At 35.4% G+C, this 21930-nt stretch overlaps 2 long non-coding RNA genes across 4 annotated transcripts; both read left to right on the plus strand.

The window, feature by feature from the left end:
- The first annotated feature begins 13527 nt into the window (after window positions 1–13527).
- Window positions 13528–14877, plus strand: LOC137014170 (uncharacterized). Of its 2 annotated transcripts, none has more exons than XR_010893811.1 (3): window positions 13528–14153; window positions 14534–14606; window positions 14741–14877. It is a non-coding gene; the product is annotated as an uncharacterized lncRNA (long non-coding RNA). The 2 variants fall into 2 exon arrangements; XR_010893810.1 differs by having other exon boundaries at window positions 14534–14628; window positions 14741–14874.
- Window positions 14878–18476: 3599 nt separating this feature from the next.
- LOC137014292 (uncharacterized) lies at window positions 18477–20113 on the plus strand. 2 transcript variants are annotated; one of them, XR_010893834.1, is made up of 6 exons: window positions 18477–18784; window positions 18875–19039; window positions 19168–19225; window positions 19323–19401; window positions 19611–19663; window positions 19790–20113. It is a non-coding gene; the product is annotated as an uncharacterized lncRNA (long non-coding RNA). The 2 variants fall into 2 exon arrangements; XR_010893835.1 differs by lacking the exon at window positions 18875–19039.
- Window positions 20114–21930: the final 1817 nt, after the last annotated feature.

The following is a 21930-nucleotide window of genomic DNA, read 5'->3' on the forward strand; positions in this document are numbered from 1 at the left end:
ACAAATAACACCTACAACGACCAACCGCACACAAATACATTCACAAAACTGCAGTATTAACATGGTAAATTATCAAAAACATGGCATTATCTTGATTTATATATATATAAAACATGGTATTACCATAGTACATGTCAGTACAAAAACATACCATTGCAACATATTTAAAAAATTCAAAAAGGGAACAGAAAAACAAAAAACATGGTTTTACTAAGGTACCAAATCCAAAAAACATAATATTACTTTGGTACATGTCAAAAAACATGGCAGTACATTGACTGATACCTTTCTTATTTTTCTTATTTAAGAAATGTTTTGTCTTGATTCACATCTAAAAACTAATGCATGATATATCACCACAAATGTGGTATCACCTTGCTACATATTTAAAAAATTGCATTATAAAAAAGCATGGTTTTACCTTACCAAGTCCAAAAAAAAAAAAAAAAATAATAATAATAATAATAATAATAATAATAATAATAATAATATCATCTGTCCATGTCACAAAAAAAGTGCAATTCATTATCATGTTTTGGTCATATACCAAGGTAGTGTTTTTTGGACTTGGTACTATAGTAATACCCCAAGTCCACTATGGTAATACTATACTTTTTGAATATGAATCAAGATGATGCCATGTTTACTGGAGATTTTCCATGTGAATACTGTTGTTTTTGGATATGCATCAAGATAAAGCCGTGTTTTAGATGCCTTTGGACTGAGAAATATCAGATCAACAACAGGTGATGTTGAATTTATGAACGTGTGTGATGTGTGTGGCACTGCTACAGTGAGGTAATGGAGTCAATCATTTCCACTGGCTCAGATGGACAGTGCAGTGTTTAAGCCAGACAGGCAGCAGATGGAGGGTTTATACACCTTGAATAATGAATTTTCTGACCAGGAAAAAAAGAACGCTCTGAGCTCCGTCTCCAGGGACAGGTTCAAAATATCCATGAGGTAGAGAGTAAATGGGCTGTTGATGTTACTAAAATGCTAAACTCTGGCAGCACAACACAAATAGGCCCTTTAGTGCATGTGGACACACATGAGCAATGAAATTGATTGAATTGTTCAATTAGATTAGAGGGTTAAATAATCCATAAGTGACTATTGGTAATTATCTTAAAACAAGACTCTATGTCACCACAGATTAATGACACAACAGACGAGTAGTTTGATTTTCTTTCCCACCACATTGTTCTTGGCATTGCTTGAGAAGTTTGGGTAGGCGAGTGTCTGTACTATAAATGGAGCATCAGATGGAGCAGAATTCCCTCCAGACATACCATAGCATGTTTTAGTGAAGACACCGACATCCCTTTATCAGAAGGTTTCTATGCGTGAATTATGAGATTTGCCAAGGATGTGGTTGTGAATTTTAACATTTCAATGTACACAGTATCATTCAATTAACTGATGTAGCTATTCTGTTATCACAACTTCTGTTTCATGGATACTAGAGGAAATAAGTTCTTGTTCTGCTGATCTAAGGAAGAAAAGCAATGGAGAACAGCGAGATGCTGACAAGAAGCCTGAATATTCCAGCTTTCATTCTAGGAAAATGCTTGTCTATGACCTTATTCTATGTTCTTTGTCCCCCTCTAATGGCATTACAGTATCTGCATGTCAAAGCCCCCTACTGGAATTTTTAAATACTTTGTTGTGTTAAATTAAACCCCTAATTCTGTCATTGTTGTCAACTTAACTGGAATGTTTGTGTAATTTATTAGACTAGAGCTATAAGAATATCTGCCAAAAATACTGATATAAACCAGCAACCTCCTTGTGATCATGTAGCTAATTAAAAAAAAAACAGTCATTCAAGTCATTAGGCTTGTTTGAGATGCGCCTTGCCTCGCCTGAAGTTCAGCCGAGAGTAGGCGGCTGCAGTGAGGGGAGGAGTGAAAAAAGTGCAGGCAAGACGGACAATTCTCCGTTCTCGGAGTGCATCAGACACCTGCGAGATTAAGGCGGATATCGCGGGATTCACACTTGTGCGCTGTGTTGCTGATAAACTGGATGTAATTTACGTTCTTTTGCTCTTATATGAAAATAAACATAATGAACAATACACCCAAAGTACTTGATATTTCTTTTCATTCGAAGGATGTGTGTATCAATCATTTTTATTCTAATTACAGACATGTTTTTATATATTTTTATATGCTTGTGATCGGTGCAAACCCAACACTTCATCATAACCTTTCAGTTCAACTTGGGTCTTCAACCATCACTCCTTCCAGGACAGCCAGAAACCTTGGAGTGGTGATGGATGATGGTCTAACCTTCACAGATCATGTTGCAGCAACGACCCGGTCCTGCAGATTTGCCTTGTACAACATCAGGAAGATTAGACCCTTCCTATCTGAACATTCCACACAAATTCTTGTCCAAGCTCTTGTTCTATCCAGACTGGACTACTGTAATGCTCTCTTGGCTGGCCTTCCAGCATGCACTATCAAGCCTCTACAACTGATCCAAAATGCTGCAGCAAGACTGGTCTTCAACGAACCGAAGAGAGCGCACGTCACTCCTCTCTTCATCAGTCTGCACTGGCTGCCAGTAGCTGCTCGCATCCAATTCAAGGCTCTGATGTTTGCTTACAGAACGACAGCTGGCTCTGCACCGCTATACCTTAACTCACTACTTCAGACTTACGCGCCCTCCAGAAACCTGCGTTCTGCAAGTGAACGGCGCCTTGTGGTGCCATCACATAGGGGCACAAAATCACTCTCACGGACCTTCTCCGGGACTGTTCCTGGCTGGTGGAATGACCTACCACGCTCTATCCGAGCAGCTGAGTCTCTAGCCATTTTCAAAAAAATGCTAAAGACGTATTTTTCGTCAGCACTTCACCCAGTAGTAGTAGCACTTACCTTGACTAATATTCTTCTCCTATCTGTGTATTTATTTATATAAAAAAAAAAAAATTTTTTTCGCTATGAGCACTTTACTGACATAACTGTGACTTCACTCAGCACTTACATACTGTTGTTCTAATGTTGATTTAATTGATACTACTCTCATTTGTAAGTCGCTTTGGATAAAAGCGTCTGCTAAATGACTAAATGTAAATGTAAATGTATAAATATGATAACAATCACATAATCCATAGAGAGATCACACTGTCAGAGACTTTTGGAATATTCACACATAATTTATACGCATAAAATCATGGTATTAGTGTTTTAAAATCAAACATTTTAAAAGAGATCAATACATCACGGTTGTTTAAACCAATAAGCTTTAAGCTGTGTCGTCATCAAGTCGTTTCCCATCGTGCTTTTGGTCAGCGCAGTCGGTGGAGAGCAACTGCGCTCGACTGCAGAATCCGATGAGGCCGCCTCGCCCTCGCGAGAGGTTTTTGACACACGACAGCATGACATCAGAGTAAGGCGGACCACCATAGACATCATATACGTAGACGCCCTATTGGCCGCTGGGCGCTGAGATTTGCGGCCGCCATCTTAGACCGGTCGTACTCCTAAGTTGCGTCCCAATTCGCCTACTTATACTAAGTTCTAAAAGCATTTACTGTTTTTGTAAAGAAAAAGTACATACTTTTGAGTGTGTAGCAGAAGAGTAGATAAGCTTTGGGACATACTACCTCGTCATAAATGCGTCTTTAACGGACGTTCTGTCGCTTATTTACGCAAACTGTAACGTTAACTGTTTAAACTACCCTGTCAATCATCTTGTCACAGTTCCTCCACATTTAATTAAATTTATTTTCCTACCGTTTCGGAGAGAAATGTAGTCGCACGTTGATCTGCCAGTCATGGGTCTTTCATGCAGAGAACTCTCCTCATCTTTGCATGATGCATTTAAAAATGAATGACCAAACGCATCGTTATAAAAGTACACAATGCTGTTGCAGATGAAATATAATGTGGATAACATTTAATATCTTTTCGTCAGGTTATATTGATTATTAATTATTCAAGCCCCTTTATCTTAACCGCTCTGCTTAACCGTCGGACCTCGCAAGTGTTTTCCTCATAACTATTCAGATCAGAAAGAAGTTCAAAAGCACTTGTTAGAATGCGCTCAATGCACGAAACTTACTTTTAGCGTTAGGTAAGGTTAAGTGCCTATTACCAACACAATCCAATCTGAATTTAATACATACATTGTTCGACCGGACATAACGTTATTTGTGTTTGTGCACGTGATATTAGGAAGCAATGTATACACATGGCAAAGCGCAAATCGAGTTACCCCTCCCACTTCTGCTAGTATTACTGAGATATCTTATTTTACTGCAACTATCTGTTTCTGCTTTTTTTATCATATTTATAGTGTGTGATTTATAAATTACCTTATATCCTACATCACATATTTTGATTTTGGACGTCTGGTCACTTTATCTTATATCAGAATATTGTATAACTGTTAAGCCTACTATGAATATTAAAATGCACTGAACAATGTGTCCTGTATCATAGCTACATGAATGACCTTTGCAGCAAAAAACCCCGCGTCAAAATCAGTTAGGTATTCAGTGAGATATGATTAATTAAATGCGCTGACAGCTCATTGCACCTGTCAAACAAGTTACACTGAGTGGAGCTGGCGACCGGTCCAAGATGGCGGCTCCACGGCTCGTCCGTGCCAATAGGCAGTAGCGTTCGATAGGGCGTCTACCTATATGATGTCTATGCGGACCACCCTCGGACACATTTCTAACCGGCATGCATCTCGCGGTGATCACCGTTGATCGGTTCTGCGCAGAATTTGCTCATTTCAAACAAGCCTAAAACGTCGTGAGTCGTCTCTTTGGGCTTCCGTAGTAAAGCGGTGTTGTTTCGCATGAACACCAGACACACACGTTCTTTGCTTAAGAAAAGAAACTTTTATTTTAAGTTCGTAGCTTGGAGGGAACCAGCGGACGAATGTATCATTAGAAATGGCAAAAATTGGCATGTTTTGGACGTGCATGTTTAATGCGTTCTTCGGTAAAGTTGGTTTTATATTCGCACATTCGGACTTCCGCGTTTAAGATTTGTCTAATTATATGTGCTTTGAAGTGAATATTTGCAAATACAAAGCATGGCATGCTATTGACAACTAACTATTCTCAACCTGTACATTTTCCAGAATCGAACAAAACGGCCATATATTGTTTAATCGCTTACTTACTTGCTGAATGTCTGCTGAATGTCCAATGTTGTGCGGAAAACCACATAGGGAGCGTCTCAAAAGTTCGATATTGTTTTATTTTGTGCAAACAGACAACTACATTTTATCCAACTATACAATATAGAATATGGATATTTTTCTGTTTCTGTTTCTATACCTACAGAACATACAGCCCATGTATTGCTATTTTATTCACCTCTGTTTTTCTGGTTTGAAGTGGTAATAAAAACAGTGTTCTCCACGTGTTAAATAAAATGAATGGCTAAACTTCTAAACTATTTTTTTTTATGTTTTCCTGTTGTATGACACCTTCGTTTAACAATAAACTCTCACAATATCACAAATAATGTGCATTGACGGATGTTTACAGTCCTGTAGAGTTATCACTGTCCATGGTACTGAATCAATCAGATTATTGACAAGCATTCACAAAGTATAACGGCAAACAGGATGTTTAACTTGGGTGAACACTTCAAAAAGTAGTGTAAAAACTTTTTTTCAAGATGGTTTACTGGACATTTATGAGAAAGGTAGGGTACCACAATGTTTATTCACCCAATTTGTACTGCATTTAAAAAAAGTAATATGTGATCATAAAGATGTTACTACTTTTACAAATTATATTTGTATGTCCTTTTTTTATGAACACATCTATATTGCTATATTACAAAATCTGAACATATTACAAAATTATTTTTTATGTGTCTAATTCACAAAAACGGAGATTTGCGTTTGTGGCTACGTGATAATGTCATCACGCAATGAAATCACAACGTAATTTAGCAACTTATAGCAACAAATCGACCAGCCTGAAATCAACTGAAGGCAAAAGACATTAAATCTCTTAATATCTCAGCAGAGGAGGATTAAAGAACTCCACAAACAGCATTACCAGCTTCACTTATTACGAACTTCACTGACATTTATTTCTGTCACACGTCTGCAGCTAGCCTGGGTGCCAGCCCGAACCCCGCCCACAACATTTTTTGGACGGGAAGTTCGGTCTGGACTCGATCCATTGTGGAGTAATTATGCTCGGCTCCCAGAAGGCCGAGCCAATCAAATTGCCAGGGCGGGCTTTAATCGATGATGGACAGGCTATCTGCGGTTACGTAACCACCCACATCATCAAAGAGCGCTTGGGGAGTTTGATTGACAAGCAATCTAACCAATCAGAACGCCGCATCCGCCATTTTGTCCAACAAAGCAGTCAGAAGTTAGAAGATTAACATCGGTGGAGTTAAACTTGAAAAATTGTGCATATTGACGTCTTTCCACGTTTGAAACAACATTCATTCTCATGTTCATTCATGTTTATTTGATTCTATAAATGGACTAGTAGGAAGAGATGATCGGTTCATGAGCCTCTTGAGCTGAGGCGCTACAGCAATCTGTCACGATCATGGTCACAACACAGTAAAGAGCCACAAAACGGTTTTGATTGTTTGAATTTTTTTAATAACTACACAGTTTGAAAGCTGGGACTTTGTTTAATATCATAAGTAACCTGCTCTGTCTCGTCTGTCGACGTGTTGTCAGCAGAGGTGGGTAATCCAGGGTCCAAAGAGTAAAAGTCCTGCCATATTTTTATTCCACCCACTGAAGCATTAATGAGATAAATAAGTGATTAATTGAGTGATGATTGAGCATTATTGAAGACACCTGATGATAACAAGCAGAATCACCAAAGGAGAAAATCACAATTTTTAAGTTACCATCATCGAGGTCAGGGTTTGTTTTAGTTGAGCTCTTGATCCTTGCCTTTTTTATAATTTTGTTTGGGCAGTTTTAACTGCATTAAAGCCAATCAGACAAACAAACTTAAAAGATGATCAGGTGGTGTTGGTTATGTTTTTACATAATCATTATTTGATCTGAGTTACTGAACTAATTTAGAGCCTAATCTCTGAGATAGATTTACATTATTGATTGCAGCAGAACTGTGATTCTACAGCAGATCAGCTTTATCAATACAACTTGATTTTAAGAGTTCTGATTTAAAAAAAAAAAAAAAAAAGCATTTAAACACACAGACATCAAGAATCATCCTGTGAATCTCAACAGTGGTGGACATCATAAAGCATGTTGCAGTGCATTCTGGGTGCCACCAATCAAAATTCATCCATGGCTCCCATCATGCATTGCTGCATGAATAAATTATGAGCTTAATTGTCTTAGTAATTTTCTTTATTCTCACTATTAAAATTTTTCTGTTTTTCTGTTACTTTTTAGTAGCTTGTTTTCTAATGTTCAGAGTTGATCTGTTGATCACAAATTGTTGTCACCGTCATTGAGAATCACAGGCTGATTCTTGATGCCTGTGTGTGTGTCTGCCTAAAATACATAAATATATTTATTTTTTTGTAACAAGCACAACTTTTTTAAAAAAAAGTATCTGTATTGTGTAAGCAGATCTTGTGCTGTAGAATTACAGTTCAGCTGTAATCAATAATGTCAATCAGAGATTGGGCTCTAAATGAGTTCAGATAGCTATGTATCTTTAATCGTAATGTTATAAAAAGATTAAAGTTCGGAAATTATGGTTATACTAGAATCGTGGGTTTTCCTTACTGCCCAGTGTTAATTGGAATGTGTCAACATGTGATTATATTTATAAATTTTAAAAAAAGTTTCTTTTTGCGGTGACACAAGAACACATCAACAATCAACCCATGAGTCTCAGCAACGGTGACCAAAGTTTCATGCCGCAATGCATGCTGGGTACCATGGTAAACAAAACAAAAAAACTCCCAGAATGCATCACACTATTAATAAATAATGCAGCTGAATTGTACAATATTTTTTCTAACTATTGTTCGAAAACGATAGTTGTTTGCTGTGATTTTTGTTCTGTTTTATTCGCTTTTTATGTCGAATTTATCTTTATGAATATTTTGTTTACTGTCACCATTGTTGAGATTCATATGCTGATTACTGATATCTTTCTCATTTCCTACAGTCTTGCACTACAGTTATAATCCATATTGTACTATCACCGGATTAGCGAATAAAATATATTAAGGGGTCATATTAATTATTATATTACAAATTCATTGATAAATCAAAACATTATGACATCTAAAATGACAATTACACATAATTATACTCATTTATTTCTACTTCAGTTTATTGCTTCAATTGTGTTTTGGCACAACCCCATGTTTAAACGTTTAGTGGCCAACTACTGGAACCACCAATCACCATCATGGTAACCCATATTTATCAAGCCTCTGACAATTACTCACAAGAACACTACTGAAAAAAAATCTTGCATCAAATCTGCGCTTAAAAGTTATTTATGAAGCATCTCAGTTATAATTTATACATCTTTTATACATCTTAAGTGTCAGAGCGTCAGCGTCTTAGAGATGATTCACGACACTTTGCTGTGCCACAAATGGTATTTTGGATGACGACATAGGCATGGACCAATCACTGAATAGATTTCCTTATTTAGGAATATTCTCAGATAAATTCACACTGAATGGTGGAATTCCTCAGAGGACTTTACATTCAACATATTTGACAATAAATATTTTTCAAGATAATACATTACGATATACACATTGGAAATGAAAGATACACATGTTTTCCACCACGTTTTAATAGTAATTTTTTAAACGGTATTTTGTTAACTGACCTGCCTAGCTTAGATTTTATGATCATTCCATGCCAGATCATCATCCCAGATGTGACAGATACCTTTATATAGCCCACGTTCGTGATTTTTTTTTTCCAGCGGTGAAGGGGAGTGGTGTGGAATCCTGCACAGAAATCACCAACATTGTATTACAGTGAGGTTCTTGACTGTTTCAAGTAAAGTATTTGGAGTTTCGTAGGACTTTGCAGACGGTTCCTTCCATTCTATCTCTTAGCCTGTGCGAATAGAGATCAGTGCGTGTTTTCCACTGCGGATGAAAGCTGGTTTTGAGGAAAATAAGGCTGTTGCTGCTTGTCTATGTTACTACGATTAAAAAGAGGTGTTATTTGTGTAGTAACAGCGTTTAGCGCACACGTTATTGATCCGGAAAATTAGAATCTGTGAATATGCGGCCAAGTTTACTTTACTCTGAAACCCTGTATTAAGTAGCTTGATTAACCAGTCGTTTATGTTTTGTTTGTGTGTGTCATTCAGAGTTGGGTAATCCAGGGGCCAAAGAGTAAAAGTCCTGCCATATTTTTATTCCACCCACTGAAGCATTAATGAGATAAATAAGTGATTAATTGAGTGATGATTGAGCATTATTGAAGACACCTGATGATAACAAGCAGAATCACCAAAGGAGAAAATCACAATTTTTAAGTTACCATCATCGAGGTCAGGGTTTGTTTTAGTTGAGCTCTTGATCCTTGACTTTTTAGTATTAGATTTTGTTTGGGCAGTTTTAAATGCATTAAAACCAAACAGACAAGCAAAGTTAAAAATTAATCTGGTGTTGTTGGTTATGTTTTCACATAATCATTATTTGTTCTGAACTCATTTAGAGTCCAATCTCTGAGTTAGATTTACATTATTGATTACAGCAGCACTGTGATTCTACAGCACAAGATCTGCTTTTACAATACAGATTTTTTTTTTTAAAAAAGCTGTCCTTATCACAAAAAAATAAATATATATATATATTAGGCACACACACAGACATCAAGTATCAGCAGAGGTGGAGATTCCAGGGGTCAGAAAGTAAAAGTCCTGCCATATTTTTATTCCACCCACTGAAGCATTAATGAGATAAATAAGTGATTAATTGAGTGATGATTGAGCATTATTGAATACACCTGATGATAACAAGCAGAATCACCAAAGGAGAAAATCACAATTTTTAAGTTACCATCATCGAGGTCAGGGTTTGTTTTAGTTGAGATCTTGATCCTTGACTTTTTAATATTAGATTTTGATTAGGCAGTTTTAACTGCATTAAAACCAAACAGACAAGCAAAGTTAAAAGATGATCAGGTTTTGTTGGTTGTGTTTTTACGTAAACATTATTTGATCCGATTCACTGAACTCATTTAGAGCTCAATCTCTGAGTTAGTTTTACATTATTGATTACAGCAGAACTGTAATTCTACAGCACAAGATCAGCTTTTACAATACATTTTTTTTTTTAAGAATTCTGATTTAAAAAAAAGTAGAGCTCATTTAAACACACAAACATCAAGAATCATCCTGTGAATCTCAACAGTGGTGGCCATCATAAAGCATGTTGCAGGGCATTCTGGGAGCCACCAATCAAAATTCATCCATGGCTCCCATCATGCATTGCTGCATGAATAAATTATGAGCTTAATTGTCTTAGTAATTTCATTTATTCTCACTATTAAAATTTTGCTGTTTTTCTGTGACTTTTTAGTAGCTTGTTTTCTAATGTTCAGAGTTGATCTGTTGATCAGAATATGTTGCTTGTCACCGTCGTTGAGATTCACAGGCTGATACTTGATGTCTGTGTTTGCCTAAAAGAATTTCCTTTTATTTTTTGTGATAAGGACAAGTTTTTAAAAATAAAAAAAATTCTGTATTGTATAAGCTGATCTTCTGTAGAATCACAGTGCTGCTGTAATCAATAACATAAATCTAACTCAGAGATTGGGCTCTAGATGAGTTCAGTGATTCAGATCAAATAATGATTACGTGAAAACATAACACCACCTGATCATCTTTTAACTTTGCTTGTCTAGTGACTAGTGTCACTGTGAAGTTGTGATTATGCTGTTGTCATTTCTGAGTGTTTATATCCTGTCTGTAGTGATGGGCAGAGCGAAGCTTCGTGAAAGCATAGACTGTAAAAAAATATGGATGTAGTGTCCGTGATGTCACCCATAGAGTTCTGAACAGCAGTTTTGGGTTTTGACCAGTGCCCAAGGAAGTCGACCGGAAGTTGAAGTCGGCCGCAGTGGTCAAAAGAGTGTAAATGCAACAAAACTCAAACTAAACATGCAGTAAAAACACCTTTTACAAATATATTGCAAATGTTTTATTGAAAGTAAAATCTATTAAATGCAATTAACTAATTCTCTAATAAGATTAGGCTACATATAGAGTGACTGTATATCTGTTCTTTTATCAATTTTCAAGGCTTGTTTCTCTGTTCCATGGTCAAGCTAAACAGGCCAATAAGGGATTAATAACTACCATTATTCATTTTAATTATTCTAATGTCTAATTAAAACATCTACAAATTTATAAAACTGATCAGAGATCAGGTAAAACCCATAGACACTTGTTCAATGCTTCTCAGTGAATCTGCATGATTCATGGGTTAACTTTATCATCGCCCTCTACCGGTGAACCACTGAAATTTCGAACTGTTTTGAAATGTTTCGAAACAGTGAGGACGTAATGAAGCCTCGTTTACTAAAATCACGTGACTTTGGCAGTTTGATACACGCTCCGAATCACTGATTCGAAACAAATGATTCATGAAGCTTCGGAGCTTCATGAAGCATGTGTTTCGAAATCGGCCATCACTACCTGTCTGCCTGTCGTTACTGTTCCTGTCTGTTACCCATTTCTGACCTGTCGCTGCCTGTCCTGACCCTTGCCTTGTCTAACGTCCTGTGAGTGATATCTGCCTGTCCTGACCATTGCCTGTTTCCTGACTACGATTCTGCTTGTCCCTTGCTGTTCCTGTTTGCCCCTGTTCGACCCAGCCTGTACAACCATGCTCACTGTAAATAAAAGCTTGCACATGGATCTCTGCCTCAGTCCCGCCTCGTTACGTGATGGTGTATAAAAATATAAAATATTTTAAACAAGCAAGTTTGATTAGCAAAATTAATTCATGTTCAAAATGTAATCTGTCCATGCGTTCTATTAGAACACTTCACACTAATTCACAGTTTATTTACATTTCTAAATAACGTCTCAAATTTTGATAAAATTGTCCAAAATTAAAGTTATCAAAATTTTAGGCTGATTCTCTCCTATTTTAAATTTCCAAGGATTAGTCATACATATTCTTTTTTATGATTTTCAGTGTTCACCTGGTCATCCGTGTTAAATCAATATAAATTCATGTCCATAGGATTGTCTGAAACACATACCTTCAAAGTCCAGTTTAGTGCAGTGAGTTTGTTCAAGTCTGCATTCAGTGCAGCAGTAGAGCATCAGATCAGTGTCAGAGATGTTCATCAGAAGCAGAGAGTGAGTGTTTGTGGAAGAACTGAGAGCTTTTATCCGTCCTGCGTAACTTGGGTGAATATAAGAGGGCTCTGGTTTAGGTTCTGTCCCATAAACATATTCAAGCTTCAGAATTCTGACAAATGTTTGGTTTCCATTTGTAATGATCCACGTAATCTCTTTATCATCTTTAATGTTACAGTGGAGTGTTGTGTTTCCTCCTGGATGAACTTTCACTGATGATCCTTCAGTGAGAATCAAGGAGACAACAGTGAAACCTAGAAATGAAACAATAAATAAATACATATTATGTCATGTATATATTTTTTAAAATTAGAGTGCAAATGACACAGAATTTTTTCATTAACATTAACTGTAATTTATCTTAATATCATAATATATGCTCTTTATAAGCACTATGCTGTGGCAACATTAAAATGAACATGTTTTACTGAACTGAAACACTATTTAATATTACTTAATTAGCCTGACAAGAATACTTTAACGAAAGTCATAAAGGTTAAAAATGTGAGATTTAGTTGATATAACACCTATAGGTAAAACAAAATGGCATAAATCCACTTTTTTACAGACTGGGTATATATTTATAAAATCGTAGTGTTTATTTACAGCTTACTTACATATTAAAGCATGCATCATTCTTTTTATTGGTGTTTCTTTTCCTGACATCTTGCTGGAGTAGTGATTTCTGTTTCCTTATCTTGTCTTTAAAATGTCCAAAACTAGATGACAGCATTATGTGGTAAAAACTGTGACCATAAGGAACTAATACTAGTCAAGTTAAGCTCATATTATTGCTCTCTACACTCTTAGAAGAGGTCGAACCTTTGGAGTTCAATAAAGAACTTTACAGTGCAAATATGAACTTCTAACTATCAAAAAGGTTCAAAGTTGAACTTACAGGTAAAATGGTTATTTGGAAGTTCTTTTTAGAACCTTTGTTGTGGTAACAGGGTTCATATTAGAACCTGTGTGTAGTTAAGGTTCGTTTATGAACCTTTTCTAATATGATTGGAGTGTACAGTCGATACAGTGTTTCATCTGTACCCCGGACCTCCCCGCACATTTCTATAAATTGCATCATAACATTGAAAGACACCATGTTTTTTGTCCATTTTTAAAGCATAAACTAAGAAGACCAAGAATAAAAATTCAGTTTTACATTCATAAATGGACAAGAAGCTGTTCAATGTTAAATGGAGAGGTGACGTGAAATTCTTAGCCCTAAAATAGACTGTGTTCAATATCTTCCGCTTAGACAACCGTATAAATATTCCCCAATTGAAAAGGACACTATGCAGTTTTAGAGCAAAAATCATGAGTAAAGTGTGATGCACAGGCAATTTATTTTATGTTTCATCTCTCCTTCTGTTCCAACTTTATCTACTTTGTTATTAGCTCATGTTTTAGAAAACATTTCATAATTGTATTGTGTAAGGTTTCATCAGGAAGATTATTTTTTTCTTTATTTAGTTTATTATTATTATCATCATTACTACTACTACTACTACTACTATTGCTTTTACTACAGCTGTTGTTAATCATTTATGTGCTGAGATTGCTTGTGCCTAAATGTTTTTACAAAATAAGAATACTGACAAATAACTAGCAATTCAAAAGTACATTATTTTCACTCAAAGTAAACGAGATTATTAATATTGTTTCGTTTTTAAGCATGAATAAGCAAATCCTTGAAAATGCTTTAAATGTTTTCTGTATCTGGGCTTTGGTACGCAACGCAATGCACTGAATCTCCACAAGTCTCTCTCGCGCAATGATGTCAGTGGTCACGTGGAAAAAACCGTTACAAATTTTGAAGCGGCAGCAGCGGGACCGAGTGGGACTGAGCGGAACGACACAAAAATCTGAGGTAAGACAACATAACGTCTCAAATAAACTATTAACTTTTTGAAAAGCTATGAAACACCTATTTAATGTCATAATAACTTTAAGGTGTGTGATAATGAATAAATGACGACGGGTCTAAGCAGACACGTCGTGTTAATGCGGCCACAATATTGTCAATTTAACGGCCTGGAGAAATAATTCCGGGTGTACCACTTACTACACCTTTTCCACATGTACTATTTCAAGATATTTTGCCGTTTTTTATCCTTACTGTGTGTGCGCGTGTGTTTGCGCACACACACAGAGAGAGAGAGAGAGAATTTAGTAAAAAATGAAAAGTTTATTTTTATTCATATTTTATAACGCATTGTTTTCTAAATTGCAATATTTCTCTGCATATAGAGGCAAGAATGAGCTCAGAGCTGATTCACTGGAAAATCCATGTGGCTGACTGGTTGATGGCAACAGTTTCCAGGTGATCATCCCTACATTTCAAGGTTTATCTCACAAAAATGCACACTCTGTTTAACTTCCCTATTGCAGCAAAACAGACATTTTCACAGTTAAGCAGATATGACATTCTACTATTGAATCCTGTTGTTTTAACAGACAATGGAATTGATGCAGACACTTGAATGAACCTAACTGAAAACTATGATACCTAAAATATTCCCTAAATTGAAGGATCAAGTTAAATTCATAAGATTAGAAGAAAACCTAAAGACTGAGATGCCTACCAAGACCACACACACCATTCATGTGTAAGTTTATTACATCTACTCTTAAAGTTTTAAAAAGTATGTGGACACCTCTATTAATTATTATTAACATTTTTTAATTACTTAATAGGTTGTACTGAAGAATTCAGTGACTAGCATTTTCTCACATGTATGTATTTAGTTGACACTGTTATCCAAAACAACTTACATTGCTTTAAACTTATATTGCATTCCCGTTTTGGAATGGGATGCCCATCAACTTGTATAGGTGTGATGGTTAGGTTTCCACATACTTTTAGCTAAACTATATTGCTATCATTACAAATTACTGAGCTGTTAGTAGTACCATTATAACATGCACCTCTCTGCAGTTTTTTGTTTCTGTAGGACTTGATTTGGTATTTCACATGGATCAATCTCAACACAATGTATTGCTCAAACAGGGTGACCAGAAATTTATCAGCTACCCCACTAGCAATACAAAAAAACTTAAGGAGAGTGGAGATTTTTTTTCTTTATAAAATGTATTTATTACTTTTTTTTTTATCACAAAGCAAATGGAGTTAAAAAATAATCTGTTTGATCAGATGTGCACATATATATCTTAATTCCCACAGTGAAGTACAGGTAAGTGCATAATTTTAAAGAAAGATGGAGGGTAAAATTGCCTCTCTTTAATTTCAGGTAAAGCAAGCAAACAATACAACAAGGTTAGTTTAGCCCTGGTTACCAAAAACCAGTCTTAAGTGACAAGACTGGAAGAGTGTATTTAAGAACGTGTCAAAGAGCCCTGCATTATAACATAGCCCAGCCTTTTATAGTATTTTAAATAATATTATTTTTAAAGGAGTCATGGTGTCACGGACAGAAGGAGACAACGTAATACAGTTCACAAAGGTTTATTATTGCAGGTGGCAGAGATGGGGAGAATAAACAGGTTAGTAGATTGAATGATGACAGGTTGAATGAAATCAGCTGGATGATAACAGTCTCTTTGTATTTGTAGATGATGGTGAGCGGATTGGTCTGGACTGAAGACAAAGGATGATGAAGGTGAGGGATCTCAATTATGAGACGAACAGGTAAGGAACCAGGTAAGTGACACATGGCATGAGATGCTTAAAAACTAATTCAAGAAAGATCACATTTGGCTGGTATTGAAAGACTAAATTAAATTCGTAGCAGGTTTAGCAAAGTAAGGAAATGGGTTATTTTACCAAGGGTCCAAGGACTTGTGACACTAAAAATATGGCAAGTATTGTAGATGTAAGTATGCCAAATGAAATAACACCTTTTCACTTACATAGCTAATATATATAAACTGAAGGGCTCTTTGACATGTTCTTACATACACTCTTCCAGTCTTGTCTCTTAAGAACTGTGCCCGGTTGCATAAAGCACCTTAAAGGGTTAGTTCATTTATTACTGACCCTCATGCCGTTCTACACCTGTAACACCTTCATTAATCTTCGAAATGCAAATTAAGATATTTTAGTTGAAATCCGATGGCTTCATAGCCAGCAATGACATTTCTCAAGATCCATTAATGTACTAAAAACACATTTAAATCAGTTCATGTGAGTACAGTGGTTCAATATTAATATTATAAAGTGACGAGAATATTTTTGGTGTGCCAAAAAAACTAAATAACAACTTATTTAGTGATGGCCAAATTCAAAACACTGCTGCAGGAAGCTGGTGTAGTATTTTTGGCACAGAAATACAGTACTCCGTCATTCGTCCAACTCGTGTTTTGAAACTTTGGCCATGTTTAGCATGAGAATCCAACCCTTTAACAGTGTAAATAAGTCAGAATATAGCATTATACCCCCCTTAAGCTTCAGAGCGTTATGAATCAGCGTGTCGAATCATTATTCGGATTGCGCGTCAAACCACCAAACTGCTGAAATCATGTGACTTTGGCGCTCGAACTGCTGATTCGACACACTCATCATCACTATTTAAGTCCTTATTTTGTTTTTCTGGCACACCAAAAATATTCTCGTGGCTTTATAATATTAATATTGAACCACTGTACTCACATGAACTGATTTAAATATGTTTTTAGTACATTAATGGATCTTGAGAGAGGAAGTGTCATTGCTGGCTATGCAGGCCTCACTGAGCCATCGGATTTCAACAAAATATCTTTAAATTAGTCCACTTTCAAATAAAATTTTCCTGATAATTTACTCACCCCATGTCATCCAAGATGTTCATGTCTTTCTTTCAGTCGAAAAGAAATTAAGGTTTTTGATGAAAACATTCCAGGATTTTTCTCCTTATAGTGGACTTAGGTGGACCCCAAACGTTGTGGGTCAAAATTAATTAGTTTCAGTGTGCCAGAAGCTTTAAATGATACAGATGATAAATAAGGGTCTTATCTAGCAAAAAGATTGGTCATTTTCTAAAAAAAATCAAATGTATATGCTTTTATAAACAAATGATCTCCTTCAAGTGGTTCCGTAAAAGACTTCCGTATTCTTCAAAAAGCTTATGTTGGGGTATGTCCTACGCCTTCCTATTCTACTTACGGGAAAAACGGAACTGGTGCTGCATTCGTTCCATAAGTTGAATAGGGAAGGCGAAGGACGTATAGGGTATGCTGTTTGAAGAATACGGAAGTGGCAGAACCACTTGAAGGAGATCATTTGTTTATATAAAAGCATATACATTTTAAAAACAAATTAGAAAATGACCGATCTTTTCTGCTAGATAAGACCCTTATTCCTCATCTGGTATCATTTAAAGCTCTTTGAAGCTGCACTGAAACTGTAATTTTGACCTTCAACCATTTGGGGTCCAGTGAAGTCCACTATAAGGAGAATAATCCTGGAATGTTTTCATCAAAAACCTTCATGTCTTTTCAACTGAAGAAAGAAATACATGAACATCTTGGATGACATGGAGGAGAGTAAATTATCAGGAAAATTTAAATGGAAAGTGAACTAATACTGTAAGGTGTGATTTCTCCTTAACTAAGGGAATGACTTAAGGGTGTTGTATAATACCTGTTTTCTTAGGTAAAAGAAACCGTTAAGTGTTTCACGACAGCAATCCAGGTTTTGCCATTATAAAATTCTGCTGTTGCCATGGACACGTTATTTGTTAATACTAAAATTGGGATTTCTGCCGTCATTCACTCACACTCATGTCATTGCAAACCCATAAGACATTCATTCATCTTTGGATAACAAATAAAGATATTTTTAATATTCTCTCATCATTTATGTCCATTCATTGAAAGACTGAATAAGGCTGTTTTGGAAGCTTGAATGTGCGCGCAAACACAAGAACCAATGAGATTTGTTCTTGCACGTGATGCACACATTTCCGCATCCGTTGACCATAAGAGATATAAATACGTATGTAATTCCATCAATGTTTATGTGAATAAACACCTAAATTACAATTTGTTCATCATATAAAGCAGTCGATCGTGTCTTGTTAGAATACTTGGATTGAACCTGCTCACTCCTTGTAACACTTGGGGAAAAAGGTGAAGTTTTCCAAACCTTATGTTATACTTAGGGAAATGACAGTTAAGGGGCTTTATGCAACACATCGTTTTTAAAAGGATTACTTAAGGGATATTCTTAGGGTTTATGATGTTTCGCTTAAAGAAACCCTTAAGTAACACTTAAGGGTGTTGCAGAAAATAACCGTTAAGTTTAAGGGAAACATAAGGGCGATCTTATGGGAAAATTACACTTAAGGTGCTTTATGCAACCGGGCACTGGTATTTTGTAACAATGGCTGAGCACACCTTGTTGAATTGTTCGCTTGTTGGAGACCTGGAAATATAGAGAACTGTTTTTACTCTCCACCATTCTCTAAAATTACACACTTGCTTAATAATATATTTCTTTTGTTTTTTTAGATGGACAATCTGTCTGACCAAGATGTGTATCAAAAGAGGTCAAGGGCAGTTGGGGTAAGTGTCCCAGACAGAATCAACTTAAGTTTTTTAAGAATAGCAGACAAATTTTTTTGGGTAGATTTATTCAGGAGAAGATGATTACAGCATTGGGATCCACTTGGATAAAATGAAAACCAAATGCTTGGAGATCACCAAATCCTTTTAGAGGACTAAATGACACGGACAAAGAGTGAGAGGACAGACTATATGAAACATCACTCCACAAAGGAAATATTATCATTATATCCAGCCCTTAATGTCCCCTCAGTTGTGAGTAAAATTGTGTTTCAAATTGTGACTTAAAAGCAAATAATAATGGAAATTATGTATCATTTAATACGTTTATATTGAATACATACATGTTATACTGAATATAACATTATTCTCTTCTTGTTTAGGAACCACGTACACCCAACCCTGTGCTGTATATACTGTAAATGGTGCCTTGTGTAACAGGTATACAAAGTATACTAGTAAATATTGTTATAATTCACACAAAATTGTTCATATACGTTTTATGATACCTGATCTAAAGGTGCGCTTCTCCTTTAAGTGATGCGAGGTCACAGTATGACCTAATTTCCTGTCCTGTCTCCTCCTCTTCCCTTTTGAAATGTGATTCGATGGAAGAGGTAGGTTTCTTTGTCATCCTGTTAATTTTATTTAATCCTAATGTTAATTATATCTTTTATATCTTTATTTCAACCCAATATGTATATGTAAAGTACTGTTTTATCTATCATTGGGATTATTTTTGATATTTTACATTCTTTGAGATATATTTCTCTCTTTATGTGAGACCAGCACATGGTAATGGAGGCGCACCATATTTGTTTTATAGAGTGTTATAAGGGCCACTCGATCTGAGGCTGCTTATTTGTCTCTGTTAAACAGGTATGTTTTCTATATTATTTTCCTTATGTTCATGTTTTCTTCCGCCCTCTTTGAAATGTGATTCGATGGAAGAGAGTGTTATAAGGGCCACTCAGTCTGAGGCTGCTTATTTTCTCTTTTACTCAGTAAAAAGATCCAGTGAATCGACTGCTTGCTGTCCCGTGTCTGTTTCTGCATCCACACAACGTAACAACGCAGACCAAGTTTTAATACCCGGTGTCGCTGGCCGCACATCACGCTGGGCATAAGCGAGCCGCACGGGTTACACTTGGATGCAGTCTGTTTTAGAAATAATGATGCAAGGGGAGAAGGTCTGTGAAGTAGACGATATGACCAGGTCATATGACCATGTTATTCTAATGACAATGTACTTCATCTTCAACCTTGAATATGCTTCAAAGCCGAGAAACACTCTAACATTATTTGAAAAATAAAAATGTCCTGTTTAATGTCCTGTTCAAACATTATCTTAAAAATTATATATAAATGAAAAATTTAATAATATAAAAATGATAGATATTCAGCTACATTCTGTTAAAAGTTGATGGAAATGTATAGATTAATGAATGAATTAATTTATTTATTTGATTGTTTATTTATTTATTTATTTGAATTATAAAAAACAATATTCCTTTTTTCTCTGTCCATTGGTGCCTGTGCTCACATTTTATATTTATGTATTAAACATTTTATAGACAATCATTGTGTTCTGTATTCAGTGTTTTGAAATGGGATTAAGATATAGTTATACAAGTTATATATAAGACATATAGTTAATGTATAATTTATATTATATTTTAATAATTATTATTAATATATGTTATTGCTATCTAAAAGGAAAAGGTTCAAAATGGAACCTTAATGGGGCTTTAATGCACCTTTAAGTGAAGTTTCAAATAGAACCTTTTTAAAAAGGTTCAAAAATGAACCTTTAAGGTTCCCCCACAGTTGCAATCGCCAGGAACCTCAAAAGGTTCATTTTTGAACCTTTTCTTCTTAGAGTGTATTTAACTCCACCCACTATGAGTTGTTGAGACAAATCAAGAAACACAAGGAAATTATTTTAAAAACACTAAAGATTTGTATTTTAATTTTTTTTTAATCATGCATTAATATGTATGTAATCAGGATATTCTCTTGTTTAATTTGATTTGTAACATTTACTAATAACTTTCACCTGAACATTAAAAAAAATCTGTAAAAATACGGTAAGTCTGAGCAACAGGAACAGACGTAACACCATTGACAACTCTGCTATGGACTATAACACACACACACACATAATGTCTGTTATGATTTTTAATTGTTAACATGTATTAGTTCCTTTTTTTCTTAATTAACTTTTTTTTTTTAATTAAAATGCTTAAATTGATGTGGATTTGGGGAGGTGTTGAAGGCATTGGTATAAAAATCAGTAATGTGAATTGGATTAACAAAATAAATGCTAGCTCAAAAAAAAAAAAAAAAAAAAAAATTCTGATCTTATTCGTGTTTCATATAGTGTTTAGCATGTTTACCCTGGCACAGGCCTTTTCATCTTTCACTGAAACACCATTTGAAGAAAGTATGAATCTATTTCCAATATATTTAAAGTAAAAAGTATATTAGAACTTCTGTGCCTAAGCACATTTGCCTCATTATATTATAATTTTTTTTTTTTTTTTTTTTACATAAATCTTATAAAATTCCAAATGCAGCATTAAATTATATAAATTGTATACAGATGCGTCTAGTTCCATTGTGGTGAGTGAAGATGGCATCTGTTCAAGCTAAAATGAAGGTTCCCTTCAAAATGGAGTGTAAAAAAAAAAAGACAACGACATCTTAAAATCTTATTACAATACTTGTGGCAAGCAGGGCGGGGGAGAGAGCAGTGAGAACAGATGAGTGCTGAATAAACATAAAAGAAAGAACATTCTGCCATAAATCACAGGGAAAGAAACCAAAAGACAGCATTCATGAAACTGTTTATATGTGAGTATGAACAAGTTTGACTGATAAGCACATGTAAATTTCAAGATCCATATTATTGAAAGACTTTGTTGAAACATAAAATATCATTGTACATCTGCAAAAAAAAAAAAAAAAGAAAAGAAAAGAAAAGAAAAAAAGAAGACCTATGCAAGTTATTGTTTTTTTTGTTCCAGATTTCACTGTTGTCTCCTTGATTCTCACCGAAGGATCATCAGTGAAAGTTCATCCAGGAGGAAACACAACACTCCCCTGTAACATTAAAGATGATAAAGAGATTACGTGGATCATTATAA

Source organism: Chanodichthys erythropterus, chromosome 23 (genome assembly GCF_024489055.1).
Source record: "Chanodichthys erythropterus isolate Z2021 chromosome 23, ASM2448905v1, whole genome shotgun sequence".
Taxonomy (NCBI): Eukaryota; Metazoa; Chordata; class Actinopteri; order Cypriniformes; family Xenocyprididae; genus Chanodichthys; species Chanodichthys erythropterus.